This window comes from Callorhinus ursinus, unplaced genomic scaffold (assembly GCF_003265705.2).
Source record: "Callorhinus ursinus isolate GAN/ISIS: 27379988/994484 unplaced genomic scaffold, GSC_fseal_2.0 scaffold4, whole genome shotgun sequence".
Classification (NCBI taxonomy): domain Eukaryota; kingdom Metazoa; phylum Chordata; class Mammalia; order Carnivora; family Otariidae; genus Callorhinus; species Callorhinus ursinus.
This window is the reverse complement of record NW_027397066.1, coordinates 115,663,205-115,682,323: the sequence shown is the minus strand read 5'-3', so window position 1 is coordinate 115,682,323 and position 19,119 is coordinate 115,663,205. Positions and strand designations below refer to the sequence as shown.

General features: G+C 38.2%; 1 long non-coding RNA gene across 1 annotated transcript in view; it reads left to right on the top strand.

The window, feature by feature from the left end:
• The window catches only part of LOC141372509 (uncharacterized), a 36,632-nt gene extending 23,402 nt beyond the window's left edge, over nt 1-13,230 (top strand). The window contains exon 3 of the long non-coding RNA XR_012377777.1: nt 13,072-13,230. This is a non-coding gene — a long non-coding RNA (uncharacterized lncRNA). The remainder of the gene's footprint in view (nt 1-13,071) is intronic.
• Nucleotides 13,231-19,119: the final 5,889 nt, after the last annotated feature.

Below are 19,119 nucleotides of genomic sequence, written 5' to 3'. Positions count from 1 at the left end.
CTGGCCTTTCCTTTGCTCCTTCTCTCATTCCCTTCATGAAAACAGAATCTATCCATGGCTGGATAATGGCAGGTGGCCCTAATGATTAAATCGGTGCAAATATATCAAGGAATCAAAAACAATTTAATGTATACTTCCCATGGGTGTTAATTAAGAGGAAATAAGGGGTTTAATTTGGAATTTTTGGCAAAAGGTATTTTGGGCCTGGGACAGAGGAAGAGTCCCTAGAAATGCTTTCATTTTATATAGGTGGCCACCTCCTTGGCTCACCACTTAGATCGCCCTTACCTTGAGTGTATTATTATAAATCAGGCCAGGTTATATTTGACTCTCATCCTTCTAATTAGGCTCCAGCCCAGGCCTCTAGCATAGATTTGGTGCCATCCCACTTGGCTCTTAAACATTTGTGTTTAATTTCTTTCAACTTTTTACTTATAGCATTGATAGATGTTTTTGGAAAGTCAGTGAAAAATGTTTCTGTATAAATTTGGCTCAAGTCTCTGACTCAACTAGACAGAACTGTTAGCTTACACATACCTTATTATTTTTTAGATAGCAACTGCTCTTGGACAGAGCAAGTAACTCACCTGGAAGACTTTCAGTAAGATCAATGGAGCATTCTTTGAAGAAACAAGCCCATCTAAGCATAAATCTACTATTTTAGTCTTGGATCTGAAATTCCTCTTCTTCTAAGTCGTTGGCCAAGATCTCTGTTAAAACAGCCAGCTCTTCAAACCATAGATCATTAGGATCTTTCATATTGGACTTTTATCCTGATCCTGAAGGCTAGAAGGGAGTATGTTTTATTTTAAGTTTCGCTACCTGGACAAGAGCAGGATGATTTCTAACTGAACTAAATCCCTATTGTCATTTATTTTTATGATAATTGTAAGATCTGTGAACATTTTGAAGGCTTTGGGATAAAAGAAAATACTGTTTTTAACTTTCACTACACTTGCCACTTGGGGACACATAGTGTTCATTCTCTCTTAAGAAATCACCTAAATAGATTAAGTGCTCCATATGGCTTTGGAGAAATGGAAAATACTGATGGAAAAGGTGCCGGTGACCACAATACACTTGCAATTGCCATTTAGCTTATCCCTTTGTAATCCTCTGTTCCACCTCACTGAGGCTGGTAATGTGAACACCAAACCAAGTGCCCCCAACGCTCAGCACAGGGATTGCTAAACTCATCGCACCAACCCCATCACCTCCCTCAATCCTTTTCTCATGCGGATGTAATCTTTTTAGGGACAGGGAATGCCACTGTGGGGCTCCTCAGGCTTCTTTATTCTTTGAGGCAGCTGATGCAGATGTGGCATCCGTGCTTGCTTTCGCCTTTTTTTGCTGGAAAGAACTCAGAGACTTGCTGTTAGAGGACATGATGGTCAGTGGCAGGTGGCCTAAAACCTTGGTCCATGCAGTATGAGCTCCGGACCAGCAGAATCAGCATTGCTTGGAGGTGAGTCCAAAAGGCGGAATCTCAGGTTCCAACCCAGACCCGGTGACTCAGAATCTGCATTTTGACAAGATCCCTGGTGATTCATATGCAGTGTAAGTTTGAGAAGCACAGCCCTCAATTGCTTCATTTACTTCCCTTCAGCTTCCAGAGAAGTTTCTGGGAGGAAGTGCCACAGGCATTACCTTTCTCACTTGCTCCTTAGGCCTTGCGTTCCAGGGTAGGGAACCATAGTCTTCCTTCTCTGCCTTTTGCCCTGGTTTGACAATGTAAACCTTTCTATTTCATGTTTAGGTGTCCTTTTATACTGAATAGTTGATCTTTGGGAAAAAAAAATCAATATTTGCCCACAAGTCATTTGTTTTTGGGCCTGTTTCAAAAGAAGAAAAGGATTGATGAATATTCTTAGCATCTGCCACAGCCTTTATAAAGCTGCAAATCTCTTAGGTTAGCAGAGAATCTATAATGACTACTAAAGTGTACAAATACCATTTGAAAAGGCATTGCAAAATTTCTTACCTAAGGCATGCCTCTCTATTCCTTCTCTGAAGCAGCTCACACAAAGACCACTGAGGCAAGTCTTCAAAGGGGGCAGTGCTCTGCAGAAAGCCGTGCAAGGGAATTTGCAACAAAGGACTTCTCAAGATCAACAGCAGCTTGCTGACACTAGAGTGGGTTGAGGGATTGAAAAATAATGATTAAAACAAAATTAAGACACAACAGTAGTAGTGGAGAGATCCTGTGGGGTCTGTAATGGGGTCCTGTGGAAGGAGAGGAATAAACCAGCAGTTTTATGGAGATGGGGGATAGGAAGCTGTTGAAGTTGATGCACTGAAGTGGTGTTCCTTTTTTGTACTCTTGAAAATAACTGTGATTTATCCCCATAGATATCAGTAAACACACAAAGTTTATAATGCCACATAATAAATTGCTACGGAGTTTTAAAATAGCTAAGTTGAATAACTTATTCTATACTTGAGTAAGTGTAGTTCCTTAAATTCAGACTATTTTTGAGGTTTCCCAGTTCAGTTAACACAATTTCCATGCACAGATCCAGACACTGACTCTTCTAGCAACGGATGACCGTACAAGATGTGCTTATTTAAGACTTGGTTTCATAATGCTTATCATATCAATATTCTCTACTATCAATTTGGAAAATAATCTAAGGTATTAAATTCTTTAAGGATATTTGGAAAACCAAATAGAACAGGACTCCCTGTCAAGAGACGACAGCTTGGGATAGGAGTGTAGGTAAAAGTAGATTTCCCTTGGAAGACATTATGACCTCAACATGTGGTCGCACACATTGTTCACTGTACAACTCCAAGGGGTGACATTTATGTGGCCTCCATGAATACCATGCCACAGTTACAAAAGATGAGGCAGCCATGAATCTTGTCATGTTCCCAATATACTCCTTGTAAACTTTAGTCTCACTCATTCTTGGTAATATTTAAAATTCTCCCATTAGCCTAGAGCCATATAAAGTTTATAGGCTAGCTCCAAAAATGCTCCTTACATATCCTGCCTTTTGATGTATGAAAGGAATCTGACAAAGTTAAAAAGTGAGTGCTATTATTTTTTTAGTGGGAAAATGTGCTGGAATGCTGTTTTGGAACCCCCTTCTCAAAATTACACTTGTGAACTGGCATTTATTTAAATACACACATTCAAATGGCATTTATAATAAAACACTTTACTGATGTTAACTCACTATCCTATGTTGGTTGGCAGTGTGGGCTCTGGAGTCCACAGCTGCGGCCGAATCCTTCCTCTTGCACCATTGAGTTCTGCCATTTTCTTAACCTTCTTCATCTCAAGCGTGGAGGTGATCACAGTATCTACATACTTCATACAAATGCTCTGAAGATGGTATGAGACGATACAAACCCCACTAAGTGTAGCATCTGGCATAGAGTCTAAATGAATGTTAGGGACCATGGGTCTTAATCTAACGTTCTCAAGTCCATACTGACCTCTTCCTAATTTTTCTGGGAGGTTTTGAAGCTAGCCAGGTTCCCCTTTAGCAATATCTTGGAAACCCAAAAGGAGCAAAGGATCACTCTAAGGTGCATATTTGCATTTACAAGGAGGTGATGCTCTGAAGGAAAATAGTAACTCTTAAACTCTACTCATCCCCTACCTCTGGAGTCTGAGTTAGAGAGACTGGGATGAACGTCACTGAATAATTTGGGGCTTTTGTTGGGCCAACTGTTAAAACTCCTGCCACTTCATTTCATTTCTTTTTTTTTTTTAAATGTTTTTTAAAGATTTTATTGATTTATTTGAAGGCGGGCGAGAGGGGTTAGGGGGGGGGGGGGGGGCGGGGAAGGAGAGGCAGAGGGAGAGGAAGAAGTAGGCTCCCTGCTCAGGGAGCCTGGTGTTGGTCTCATGGGGCTCAACCCCAGGACCCTGGGATCATGACCTGAGCCGAAGGCAGAGGCTTCACTGCCTGAACCACCCAGGCGCCCCTCATTTCTTTTCTTGGTGACAGGGTGAGTGGAGCTCTGATAGCCGTGAGTGCCACCCACCAAATGTGTCTGGTTCTCTTTAGCACATGGAAGAATCTTGTTTCCCTGTCCACATAAACTTGGGTGATCCATGGGCTTGCTTTGGCTAAAGAAGTGTGAAAGCACATGGAGTTTCTGACTTTGAGGAGGAATCTTTAATGCTGAGTGCTTGGTTAATTAAGCTCTTGCTCCCTTCTGCTTTAGTGATTGTATAAGCATGAGCTCACATGGAGCAGCCAGTGGCTTGGATCCCTGTGAGGCTTTAAGGAGCAGAGGTCCCTGCTGGCCTGTGATGGACAGGAGCCAGGTACAAAGCTCTGTGGTCTCAAGCCACTGAGATTTTGGAGGTTGCTTGTTGTTGTGGCATCAGTTGCCCACCCTGATTTCTCCAAGGAGCGCTGTGAGGGCATATGCGGTGCTGCCTCTGAGCTATTCTCTAAGAGCTGCAGGTTATGTGCTGGCGATGGTCAGTACATGGTGCTTCTTGTCAATATCAATTTTCTGATTTTTTAACACATTATATATATAAATAATATGTAATAAATCAGCTAGTTTATATGTTTTGAACATTAGGAATAAATAATTAACATTACTTATTAAGATGTGGATCATTCATTATCTTAAAAATCAACATATGATCTTTAACAAATTAATCTTTCCTAGTTAAGTCGAACGTTATTGAAGAGGAACTGAGGTAGAATAAGTTTCTATATCCTAGCCTCAATTCCTTTTATTTTTAAAGACCCCTGAGTAAACTTTATCTGATTGAGGATTAAAGACTGCAAAGTTACTGGCTAATTTTCTTAAAAAATAGAGAAGAATATTAAAATCTACACAAAGAGATTCTTTCCTACAAAATGGCATTGAACCAGGATAAAATTGTTATTGATTTTTGCATATTATTTATGGTGTTGCACAAAGGTGACAAACGTGGAATGCAGCAATGATTGCTGTATTTTGAATGCTACTCACCTCTCTTTAAAGAAGACAGAAAAGTATCTCATAAAGAACCTTTGTAAATTAGGACGTGGAAAACATGGCTACTAAGAGACTCATGGGACTAGAAAAATAAATCTGTCTAGAAAACAGTGAAGGTGTTGTTCAATTATATCTTGGATAGAAAATTTGTATTTTATATACATTAAAAATATTATTCCATAGCTCACTGAAAAGTAGAAATAGAGAAAAACCCATAGATTCATAACAAGTAATTTCTCTGCTAAAAGAAATTTGATTAGGACAATAAACATAAATGATATGAGAAATAAGTTTTCAACAACCAAACTGAAAATATGAAAAGGAAAACAGGCAATTGATTTATCAGAAATGAAATTCTGTTTCTACAGGGCAATTTAAATCCTTATATTCACTGATCATACCCGCTTTGATGTATTTTATAGGAATTTGTTCTAAAATTCTAATGTTGGTTTAAAGATTATTCTTGATTATTCTGTTACCTTAGTGATAGATGACAGATGTAGCAAGGGTTAGATGAATTTTTACTCACCAAGATTTATAGTTTTGGTTACCTGTTAGAGATGATACTGGCTTATTCATTCAGTGACCCACATGGAATGTTTTCTGTGTTCCTTCATAGTAGTATATTCTTTTTATGAGAGTTCTTTCATTTAATTATCCTCCTTCATTTCAGAGATGAGGGAACTGAGCTTCAGAGAGGTTAAGGAAATCACTGAAGGACACTGTTGCCGAATTGCTTCTGTGGGCTACCTTAAAAAATGTACAGCCTATATCATTTCTCACTTAAAAAATGTACAGCCTATATCATTTCTCCAATCAAATAGTCATTTCCCTACTAATTGGCTTATTTTAAAAATATTATCCTTCAGCCTTAAAATGATTCTTTGCTTATTTTACTCATATTTCTACTCTGTGCTTTCAGGCCCAATTACGGTTATTAAGAATTTACTGAACTTAAAAACCCACTACATGTTTGATGGCTGTGGTATACTGTCTTTAAAGCCATTTCTTTCCTGCAGCCTTTCATATACTTCTCTAAAATTCACCCTGTGACTGTGACTCTTTTCTATTCCTATACTGTGCTGAAGCGATGTGTGTGCATATGTGTATTTTTTAAACAATTCCCTGAGGTTTAGTTTCCAAATCTTTCTCAGCATATTGTTATAGCCAATGATTCCAACTAAGAGTTCCCCGGGTGAGTTCAGAGAGCATCCTGTCGGCTGGCTTTTGATTTTCAATAAAATCTGAGTTCTCACGGCAGTGTTCTTCCTGCCCAGGGGCTGGTGGGCCAGTATAATTTCAATAGCCATTACTGCTAGGCAGCTTCAACAATGCAATGTCCTTGAGCGGCTGTGCAAAGACGAGGTTTTATCACCTGCTCCAAGTTCTTTACCACTCTGGTTTCTCAGGAGTATTCCATTTCGTAGAAGAGCAGAAAACTTCAAAAGCACACCAAAACAGGCCCCTCCATATCTGTGCAGATGGGGAAAAGTTGTACAGACCGCACTGAAAAAAGAATAATACAGCCCACACATTAAAATCTTACTGGCTTTCTGTTCATTTGCCTTGGAGCTGAGGAGCAGGTGAAGAAAAATATGAAAATAATATTCTGTGATTTGAACCAGGGAGTTTAGAGTCTCCAAAGTTGCTTCTTTGGCCCGCTGAATCGTTTGTGAGATTATGCAGCATTGAACTGGCCACCTGAAATTACCGGGATCAGATGAGGATATATTCTATGCCAGGGAATCATAGATTCTCAAGTTCAGCCTGACTTTTTCCCATTTCCCTTGTTTTAGCACCCTTTATGTAACAGAATTATTTTTCACGTAAAACTGCAGGCATATTAACTGCACCTTCCCTGGATTATCCATCTTTCTCTCTCTCCTCTGTGTCTCATTTTCTCTTTGTTTCTTTTTTCTTCCCTTTCCATTCAGGACAGTACACATATGGCAGCTATTTTGCTGGAAAGAACATTGCATTGTCTATTTTGTTTTAACATTTAAATGCTCAGCTTGAATTTCTGTCTCTTTAGACATCATATAAGAATGGTACGCATTGGAGTTTTAAGATATAATTTCTTTTCTCCTCTCGCCACTCCTTGTCTCCAGCAGCCCTGTAAAATAGCTCATTGCTTTGCATTTCTCAACCATTCAAGGGTTTATAGAATCTAACGATCCTGAGCTCTCACTTCCTTTTTATAAGCAGAAAATGATAGCTGTATATGGCACAGTTCCCAGGGAAGCTGCATGGAAAGGGACAGACAAGCTGATGCCAGGGTGTGGAAAACAGCCACAGGTATGTGCTTTTACAGGAGTCGTCCCACCAACTCAACTGCCACGTTTAATGGTATAAAGACTGTTCAAGTTCATGTTCGGAGAAAAGAAATTTGAAAGTTGCATTTGAAAATTTCCCTGATCAGTCTCCTTTTGAAATTCAGCATAATAGCACAGAGTGGCTCCATAGCAAAGAAAAAAAAAAAAAAGAGTAATGCCAAATGAATTAAACAACTGAGGTCCCAATGGGAAGTGAGGGCTACTGAGCAGGACAATTGTCTATGGAGAAACAAAGCCAAATATGAATAGTAATTAGTAACTTATTTTTCTGTACACATTACCCTACAAGAAGAAGCCCTTAAGAAGTAGTGCTGTGGTAAGAAAAACTGGTTACAATCTATAAGAATCTTCCTAGCACCAGATTTGTATTTCTTTAGGTTACAAGATTATATTAGCTATCTCCTTTCTGGGATTCCTGGAAAATCCCAGTGCCTACAGCTGGATGTGAGGAAGATCAGTCGAAAATCAGAATAACTGGGGTGGGGTGGCTAGAAAGACCCTTGGAATGGATTCAGGGTTTGGAGGTTACAGGTGGTGATCTAAACAGACACAGGTTCAGTGTGGATTTGGGGTCTTGCTATTAGGGAGGGGGGAAATCAGGCAGTAGGCACGGACAAAATTCATGTAATGATTCCAGTAATTACGTGCCAGGCCCAGTTCTAAGCACTTTACATGGTTTATTTCATTAGTCCTCATAAAACTGTGGAATATGACTATTGCCTCCACTTCACAGATGAAGAAACTGAACATGGAGAGTTTAAGTAACTTGCCTGAGGTCACACAGGAAATAAGTGCCGCCAGAGTCAAATTTTGAACATGTGCTTCTAAGTCCTACATTGTCCTTCAAGTAGGCAAATAGGTTCAAGGAGATCTAGTCTAGAGTCTAGAGAGTGACTCATTCAGAGACTCGAAGTGGTGTATGAGAGAGATCATCTGGGAAGCATTTGGCGGCGAGTAACAGCATACAATTTAAACAAATTGATTGCCTCAATAACTGCAAGTTCAGAGTTAATTGAGATCGTCAGGGCTGAGTCCCTGATTAACTTCTCTGTGATTCTTTGGGCTCTGTCCTCCTCTTAGTGATGGCTGGTAGAGAAGTGGCTACCACAATTTTGGATCTCATATCAGCACAGAACGCTGGCTGGAAGAAACGAAATAGCTGTTCTCTGATGCTGTCCCAGAGGAACAAGGAAGAACTTCCTCGGATGGTTAGCGCCAACCTCTGCCTAAATCTCAGGACTCTGAACTCAGTCGCCTGCTCACTGCTAATCTAGTCACTGACAGGGGCATGGGATTGCATGTGGACTGTCAGAAGCTTGGGTGGGGCTAACTTTCCTGAGCCACATTAAGTTGTGGGCACAACTGGATACCTAGATAGAATTGCAGATCCCTGAAGGAAAGGAAGAGGAATAGGGGTGAGGTGGCCACTCACAATGACTATGCCAGAGAGGCTTCACAGTGTTCTTGGATCTATTGATTATCATGTAAATCCAGGGGCCCACTTCTTCGAACTGGTAAATCTGGGTAGAGCCTGATTCAAAGCTCGGTTTCTTGGTCTAATATAGATTTCTAGGATGGAGTGATACACAAGGTGAATTAGATGCTGTGCCATTTACCTGCTAGCCTAGAATTTCTTATCTCCCTTTATGCTGGCAAAAACCAGTTCGAAGCAGTGGTCATGGGGAAGCAAAGGTAGAAGGTCAAGCGGGTGTTCCTATGACTGGTAGAGCCACGTTGATCACCACAAAATGAGGCTGAACATTTAGCATGTCAAGCTTGCAGACCTGATTTACTTTCAGTACCATATATAATGCCCTCTTCTATTTGCTATATTTCTCAAAATTTATTTTTATTTTTGGGTCCTGAGGCTTTATTTAGGGAATGAATTTTATTGACTGATTTTAGGGTTTTTCCTAAACACAACTGTGAAGTTGGTAAAATGTTTTTTTGGTCTCTGGCCTTGTGTTTTGGGCAGTAGTGGCAAATACAGTGTCCCACATTGCCACTCCTGCCTCCAACTTCCATGGCAGACATTGGTCATTTATCACGGTCATCTTTCTTGCTGAGCATGGTTGCAGCTAGAAATTATTCTCCATTCAGGGCTCAAGGCGGCCACTGCAGAGCTGGCACAAGAAGTGGAAATTATTTCACATCCTTGCTCAGGGAACTCTGTCTCTGAGAGGAGGCATGGGAGAGTGGAGGAACATTCTAGAACTATGTATCAAACATGTAACTCAGCTTTGAATCAGACATATTAGGATTCAGACAGAGTTGGGTTTGAATCCAGGCTTTGCCACTAACTAACCTGGCAAGTTAACTTACTTCTCTGAGCCCACTTCCTATTTGTAAAGTGAGATTAATGATAGCAATTTCCTAGACTATCTGGTGATACTAAATGAGATGGAATATATGCTATTCTTACCAGATTGCTTGGCTCTCTAAATATTAGTTCTTGTTGCCTTTCTATCAAAACCTAGACCAGGGAGATGATAAATTTATGCAAAATAAGTAACATGTAAAACTATTTGAGTTTTAACAGGGAAGTCCCTCAATAAGAGGAATTAATTGTTGTAATGTTTTATGTTTTGTTTAGGGGTCGAATGTTTTAAGCTGGGCTTCATTTTCTCAAACCTCTCAGACCATCATTGGTTCTGTCTAAAGACACAGCTTGATTTTAGTTTCCAAAATGTCAAACTTGGCAGAGACTAGTGTTTTAGGGAATTACATAGGGAGGAGAATCCATAATCTTTGCCCTTGAGGAAGTCAAACCAGAGGAACAGAGTGACAAATAAACATACTGTAGAATACAAATAACTAAAGCCTGGAAATATACCCACACATGCTAAATTATAGCTCCATAAATGTATTCATTTTTAAAATATCTGCATAGGCAGACAGATCAATGGAACAGAATGGAATCTTAAGTAGGTCCAAATACTTCAGGGAATCTAGTATATGGTAGAGGTGGCATTTTAAATCAGTGAAGAAAGATAGATTATTTAATAAATGGTATTAAGAAACTTTTTAGCCATTTAGGGGAAAAATCTGTATGCTTTAAAGAGAAAATACAAAACTGTAGTTTTATAGAACATCATGGCAAAAAATTTTAAGTAATCTCCGAGTATGACTTTCTCAGGTAAGAAACAACTGAAGTAGACATTTAAAAACAAGAGTGATAGAGATAAATTTTGCTATAAAATATTAAAACTTCTGTGTGGAAAAATACGGTAATTAAAGGCAAAAGACAAAACTGAAAAATCTGTACATGTCCAGTTGTGTTCCAAAAAGGTTATGCCAACTTTTACCACACCTGCACTGTATATGCACCCATATCTTCAAAATGTATATACAGGGTTCTTATATATCAACAAGAAAAATACAAACAGATCTCACACAATAGGCAAAGGATATGAAAAAGGAGTTCAAAGGAAAAAAATACCTTTTTAGGCATATGAAAAATCTTCAGTCTCATTTATAATGAAAGAAATGTAAATTCAGACCATGAGACAGTTTTCACCTGTCAGGTTGGTGATAGTTATAAAATTTGGAAATTCATAGTGGATGTTAGTGTGAGACAGGGATAGATATACAGTGTAGAAATGGTAAAAATTACTGTAGCCTCTTTGAAATGCAACTGGATAACAATCAAAATTTAGAGTGTGCAAATCTTGCAAGTGGTACTTCTAAAAATTTGTCCTCTGGTTTTATTTGCATCTCTTTACAAAAATTTTTCATTGTGGTCTTATTTATAATAGTAAAAAAGAACAGGACACAACCTCCATGTCCATCAACAAGAGACTGACAAAATATTTTGATGCAGACATACAGTAAATTGTTATATAGCCATTAAAAAGAATGTATCTACACATGCTGATTTGGACAGAGCTGAAAGATACATCGTTAAGTCAAACAAAAGGAAAGTACTTAACAGTGTTTATAGACATATATTTACATTAAAAAGTTCTGGAATGTCATACAAGAAACTATTGACTATGGGAGTAACTCTGATACTGGGAAGAAGAGTCACTTACCTTTGGATACTTTTTTGTACTATTTAATTTCTGACCAAAGCCATGTGTTATTTTCTTAATAAATGGATGTGGTTGATGGGCACACAGGGTGATAAGAAAGCCAATTGCAGAGGAATTTTTCCAGCTAGTTTCTTCTTCTTTTTCTTTTCTTTTAAGATTTTATTTATTTATTTGACAGAGACAGACACAGCGAGAGAGGGAACACAAGCAGGGGGAGTGGGAGAGGGAGAAGCAGGCCTCCTGTGGAGCAGGGAGCCCGATACAGGGCACGATCCCAGGACCCTGGGATCATGACCTGAGCTGAAGGCAGGCGCTTAACCACTGAGCCACCCAGGCGCCCCTCCAGCTAGTTTCTTCTGTCCATACCACACTTAGAACCTTCGTCATATCACTCAATCAAAAACAAGAACAAATTCTTATTGGTGGACAAGAAATTGAAGCATTTCTGAAAAACAGAAAGTAAATGGATTCAAAGATTTATACCAAATTCACATAAGGAAGAGACTCCTGCGCAAGTCCTCTCAGCTCACAGTCAACAGAGGACTGGAGGAAAGGACCTTGGACCAACCAGTCTGTAGCATCAGTTAGAACAGCTGGGTCAGTTGCTTCTTCCCTGAGTCTTGCTTTTTCCAGAATGGGTCATATAATGTGAGTTATATGCCCACAACAGATGACATCACTGTGTGCTGGGTGTCCAGAGGCAGAGCCGCATCCTTGGTAGTTGCCAAGACTAAGAAGTCTGCGATTCCTCTTCACAGAAAAGTCTATCAGTAGAGCCCACCAAGCCCCATGTCTCACTATCCCTCCGCTATAACCTTGAGCAGACTGAAGCAGAAAGATCGTAGACCTGGCATTTTCGAAAACAGAGGTGCTCAAACATTTGAAGACAAGCATCTCTACAAAAGTGAGACACTAAATCCAGTGGGCAGAAGAACTAATATCCAAAGAAAAAGAGTTAATATAGCTAACAGATATATTAAAATAACTATACTTATCAATATCTCCAAAAATAGGCAATTGGATATTAAGGATATTACAGTCATGAACCATAAATCATCTTTAATTAAAATATGTATATTAAAATAAAGTCATATGGTAAGTTTTCTTATGAGTGGTTAAATCTTCTGCCAATTCAACAAGTATGTCTATGTTGGGCACTGCCACATTTTGCTAGTTCTAACAATTGCATACTTCCCTATATTATTTGGAAAGTGTTTTCTCACTTGTTTCTCAAAACACCCTTGTTAGGTGAGCAGGGCGGGGGCAGGCTTTATTATATCTCAGAAGATTTTGGTTTGGGATACAGTTGAATATTTTACTTACAGTAAAACAGTCAGTGACAAAGCTGAGATTCATCAGGATTTTTAATTCCCCATATATTAGCACTTCTAAATCACATAGTCTTTGTAAGATATATAATGTTTATCCTACTTTATAAAGTGGAACAGTCCCTATGACTTTTTCTGAAGTCAGGGCACAAGCGCACTGAGGTGTGCATGTGAGGAGTTATTGGATTTTTGTTTTCTACTTGTATTTCTTAAACATCACCAAGTAAGTACAAGATTACTAGAGGCAGCTTCTATGTATACATAACAGCTTGAATTTATGGTTTCAGGAAATAACATAGCAGAAAACTTAGTGACATGCCTTTAAGAAACTTTTGTAGGTTGTCTGTTTCAGCCTGAAAGATAGTAGGTCATGAGGGTGACCACAGATTTATCAAGAAACTTAAGATTTTTTTTTGTTTGTTTCAGATGAAACTGTGCTTATCCCCAGATTCTGACAGTGATGGCATGAACTATATAGCTAAGGAAAAGCTCCTGATCCACCTGTGTCGATGTTCAGGACTTATTTTAAGACTAAAGCTCAAGTTTGCAAGGACACTGGGGTAGCCGTCCAACCTGATCACAAATGTTCTTATTCCCATGTACATCTTTAAGAAGTAAAATAGTTTCCTTAAATTCTGTTTGGATTCCAAGAACTTGTAAATAGACCCAGCCTCTGCAGGTGATATAGCACAATGGTTGAGCTTGATGCCATTGAACTGTAAGGTACCATGAAGAGTGTCTGAAAGTTGAAATTAACTTTTTATTAGCATGACACAGCTGTGGGCTGTTTCATCTTGTCAGCAGCAAATTTCTGGTTCTCTCACTCGCCTTTTCATAGACCGCACATTGGTTTACCTCCAGCTATTCCTGCCATCCTAACAGGCACTGTCCTGCTCCTTGTCAGCTTTTTCTGGTCCTACAGCTTCTTTATGTGGCTTTTTGATGCTTCAAAAGAATGTGATAGACCTTTCATTTTCAAATGTGCTTTTACTGGCTTTTGATGCCTTATAAGAGCAATGGCCTGGAAAGATTGGGTGAAGAAGAAATGGGGGACCCGCTCTTCCAAGGGCTGACTGAGTAATCTCAGTGATGCTACCTTTTCCTATCTATGTCAAGAATGTGGGTTAAACAGTAAGTCTTCGCCTTCCCAGAACTTGCTAGCCACCTGCCAGGTTTGTTGCCAAGACACCTGACAATATATAGACCTCCAGTGGTCAGACTCAAACCAGATCTGACATGTAATAATCCTTGATTTAGCAGGGTAGCAGATTTTTAATTTCTCCCTTCTGAATAATTAGGGTTAGGTGGGCAGTTCATGCCTTGTTTTCTGTATACCTTGTCCATCTCCATTTGGTCACCCAAGTACGCATCTTGCTTTTGCCTGTGAGTATTTAAAGCCATGATCTCTTGAAAGAAATAACCTGAAACAGCTGAGAATGTATGAATATTTGCTCTGTTATGCAGTTTTCATTTCTGGAACATCATGTTTCGAATTGTGGTGGAAACAACAGGCCTCTTTATGGCATTCAGTAAAGTACATTTTGTTCTCAAAAGATTCGATGAGCTGAGATGCTATACCTAGTCTCTTAAGTATTAAGATAGAAAAACAAAAAAAAAAAACAAAAATTCAACCTAAATTGTAAATATTTCTGGTTTTAAAATATCTAGTTACTTAAATTTTCTGTGATTTTAGCAGCTTGGGAAAGAGAACTATTAGAATCTGCCTCGTGGAGCCACGTCAAATTTAACAACAGTGAAAATGTTCTTCCTAAAGGACATAAAGATGTCTGCCTTAACACCATTTGAACTCCTTCATTTGAATAACTGTAATCTCACACAGTAAATCCACCAAAAAGTCAAATTCACAATTAAAAGTAGAGGCAAAAATCAATGTCCAAAATCATTGCAAGGATAACAGAGTTTTGATTGTCTCATATTTAGACTTGAACCATTGCTTCATTAGGTTTTTCCAAATTCATTGAATATTCTTGTCACCTTGAGAACGATGGTTCATTTGTCTTATAGGGATCTAAGAAGAATATACAACAGACAAGTTAAATGAAAGCGCAATCTAATTACCTAAGGAAAATATACTCCATTTATTCAAATTACTGTTCTGTTCTGTAGGCCCCGTGAGACAGTAAGATATAGAATTGAGATGAGAGTCTTGCAGTTCTTTTAATCCTTGACGAAACTCTTCTAAAAGTGTTAATTTGGTGAATATGTGATGTTAAAAATGACAGAAACTTAATAAACAGAACTGGAAAATATGTTCCAGCACCTATTGTGAATTAGAACAGATTTGGTTGTGAAAACTATGTCTTCAGAATAAAGCAGCACTGGAGACCCTGGTCATTTTGTGTGACCTCACAGGGCAAAGGTGATAAGGATTTGTAGTTCTAGGTTTCCCAGGGCAAGGACCCCTCCCTCACCTACGTGGATTCTTCTTTACTAGTGAAGGCTGCCCAATAAAAAATCCTCCAGGTGCTTGTATTCTTGATTCCAAGGGATAGATCTGGCGCTATACAGGTTTTTGTTGGGTATTTCTGAGTCATTTTAAAATTCTGTTTAATATTTTAAGAACCGAGTTTCACAGTTATGGCACATTGTACAGTTGGTATAATAGACCTTAAAGAGTTAGGCTTAGACATTTTATAACTGGAAGTCTGGCCATTCACCTTTTGGAGTTAGTGATACAGAATATGAAATAAAATACCACAGTTACGGAGAGGAATGTCAATTGCAAATGATGTTCTGCACTAGAAACTCTGGAGACAATTACGCATTTGGGCTTTTGGTTCAGACTCTTCCATGTTTAACAAGCAAGCTAGCCTGTTTTCCCTAAGTGCTTCTAGGGATTCCCTTTAAAGAAAAACACAAAATTAGAAATATAAGAGTATAAGGACATTGGATAAAACCCAGAGGTCAAATATTTAAAACTAAAAATTAGCTAATTTAAAAATGGTCCAATAAATTTTATTTAAAATGCTGTCCTTGAGATGTGGCTTATTCCATACAGTTTGAATATTTTAGGTTATATGTTGAGAAGTGACACTGACTTTCAGTTCTAAAGGGGAATGTGCATTTCAGTCCTGCCATAATTTTGAAGACCGTGTCTAATATTTTGAGGGCTTTCTATATATGTTTTTATATCTTAAAAAAGAATATGTATTCTCATTGTAGATGATTCAAACAATGCAGAGTACACAAAAAAATCCTATGCCCCTCTCTTGCCTTCCATCCTTCTTTCCTGTGTTCTTTCCTATGAGTGTTACACATTCTTGCATCTTCTTTTCTATCCCTTAGAAAATATTCATACATACCATGCTATGTATATACTTACACATACGAACACATAAATATTTTTAAAATACAGATGATTAAGTATATAAATTGTTATGTGACTTGCAACTTGCTCCCCCCCCCAAATATGTTTCTATATTTTTCTATATTGGTCCATTTTGGTCCATCTCATTCTTCTTAATGGCCACATAATATTCCATGGCATGAATGTGCCATAATTTATTTAACCACTCCATTTTTTGGTGATCATTAAGATTGCTTCTGTTTTTTTTAGCTATTTGATATGATGACAAACATCAATGTATGTACATGTTTGTGAACTTAAAAGAGAATTTCTTTCAATAGATTCCTAGAAATGGAAATGCTGCATCAAAGGACATGCACACTTTAAGGCGAGATAAATTCTGTTGGGGTTGATATTCAGTTGGTATGTATTCGGAGGACTGTACTGCCAGGACATTATTACCTGGTTATAGCTGGCATGTGTTTTGATGAATTAGGGCCCATACCACATTGGATATTAAATACCTTGAATTTCATCCCTGAAATTGCCTTCCTAAAAGATTTCATTAATTTATTCTCTTCCCAGAAGTGTACAAGAATGACTGTCTTTGCCTTCCTCATCCTCACTTAGGATGTCTTTTTAACTATTGTCAATCTGAGAGATGAGAAATTAAAAATGGAGAGTTGCTTCTTAATGGGCATAACATTTAAGTTACACAAGATGAGTAAGTTCTAGATCTGCTGCATAACATTGTGTCTATAGTTAATAATATAGTATCATGCACGTAAAAATTTAAGAGGGCAGATCTCATGTTAAGTGTTCTTACCACAATAAATAAATATTATATTTTAAATCTTTATAATGCCCTGATTACCAGTGTGGTGGTATCTTTTCATAAGTTTATTGGTCATTTTTGGTTCTTCTGGGAATTACATCTTTATTTGCTGTGTTTAATTTCTACTGAGTTGTTTGACTTTTCTTACTTGATGGACAAAATGATCTTTATATATTGTAGACATTAAGCTTTTGTAAAATATGTTATGGATGTTTTCTGTCAGTTGCTTGTATCCAACTTTGCTTTTGGAGACTTGTGTTGTAAAGGTACTTTAAAATTTTTTTAAAAACCACTTTGTTGAAGGGACACCTGGGTGGCTCAGTCGGTTAAGCGTCTGACTCTTGATTTCAGCTCCGGTCATGATCTCAGGGTCCTGGGCTGGGACCCTTGCTCAGTAGGGAGTCTGCTTGTTTCTCTCTCCCTCCGCCCCTCCCGCTGCTCACGTGCACACACACACACGCACTTTCTCTCTCTCAAATACATAAACTTTTAAAAAAAATCCACTTTGTTGAGATGTGATTGATATACAAAAAGCTATGACTTCTATCCACCATTTGTCTTCTGACTTTCCATTCTACCTTGTGTTCCAGGGTAATTAAGCTTTATTTCCCCTGATCATACCATTTTGTTTCATGTCTGCATACATGGAGCCCTGTCTTCCTTGCTTCAGGACTTCAGTGTCTAGCTCAGTTCCAGGTACATGACACAGGGGTTCTTAACCCAGAGTAAATGAATCAGAATCTGTGAAGTCCCTGAAATTGATATGTGATATTTTGTGCATTTGAGAATGTGTGTATATGTCATTTTTTTCGAGGATGAGTGTCCATCAGATTTCATCAGATTCTGAAAGTGGACCATAAGCCTAAAGGGAAGTTATAGGTTACTGATGGAAATATCAAATAAGAATTTGTTGAATTGAATTTGCAGAATCCATTTGAGTGATTACTTTTTCCTCAGGCTGACACAGTTGACTAATATATGTGTGTTTGTGTTTATGTTTATGTTTATGTTTATGTATAATAGAAAGGGGATAAAAACCCATATAGTTCATTTAGATGAGAGTAAGATTTGTTCACTGGTAGCTTTAATTACATCTCCTTATTCTAACTTAAGTGAACTAATGCAATTTTAGAATAGATCATGACAAAAATACTCGCACATGTCCATGTTCTATCCATGATAGAACAAAAGTTTGTCTTTTGATACAGAGTCCTTGATAATTATGCTTTTCTCCTCACTTAGTGTGTGGACTAACAGGATTGATTGTTTTGATTGACTTAACTCTGTTCCAGATCAATAAACAATACAATTGGCTTTTTCCATCACTTCATTGACTGAATCAACTGGCTATTTTGGTTCCAAAAAGAAAGCCTCATGCCTTTAATCTATATCTTCCCTGTTGGAGGCTAGTCTGTGTTGAAGTTTCAGTTCAGGAACCTTGAGTTTCGTGTCAATGAATTTTCTAATTTTGTTGCCTTGGGACAATCTCCCTGTTTCTGTCCCGTTGACTTAAAATTATCTAGTCAATCTTAGCTTTTTGAAAATGTGCTGGTGCTGGGTATCATTCAGACTTATCTATATATAGCATTTGAAAAATTAGTGACTGGGGTAAACAGTGATGATATGTGATGTTCTAATTAGGACAATAAATTAAGAGACTAGAGTTAGTAAGGCACTCCCCTGCAGGCTTTCTTCATTAATATTACATATTTAAATATATCAGTCATTTCATTTAAGATTAAAAACAAATTAGTTTTATTTCTAAATATTTTGGTAAGTACTAACACTTAATGTCTAAAAAAAAAAGTTCAAAATATGTAGTGAATTTGTTAGCCATACACCACACTGAGTAGACTGGTCACATTTATGTTCTTTTTTTATTAAATACTTCATTTAAAAAAATACTTTATTTATTTGTCAGAGAGAGAGAGAGAGCACAAGCAGGGGAGAGTGGCAGGCAGAGGGAGAAGCAGGCTCCCTGCTGAGCAAGGAGCCCGATGTGGGACTCGATCCCAGGACCCTGAGATCATGACCTGAGCTGAAGGTAGACGTTTAACTGACTGAGCCACCTGGGCATCCCTAAGTACTTCATTTTTTAAGCAGTTTTAGGTTACAGTAAAATTGAGAGGATGGTACAGAGAGTTCCCATACACCCTTTGCCCTGACACATGCATAGTTTCCAACCTTATTGCCAACATTCACCAGAATGGATCATTTTTAACAAGAACCCACATTGACACATAATCACCCAAAGTCCATAGTTTACTTACGGTTCATTCTTGGTGGTGTATATTTTATGGATTTGGACAAAAGTATAGTGCATTTGTCATTA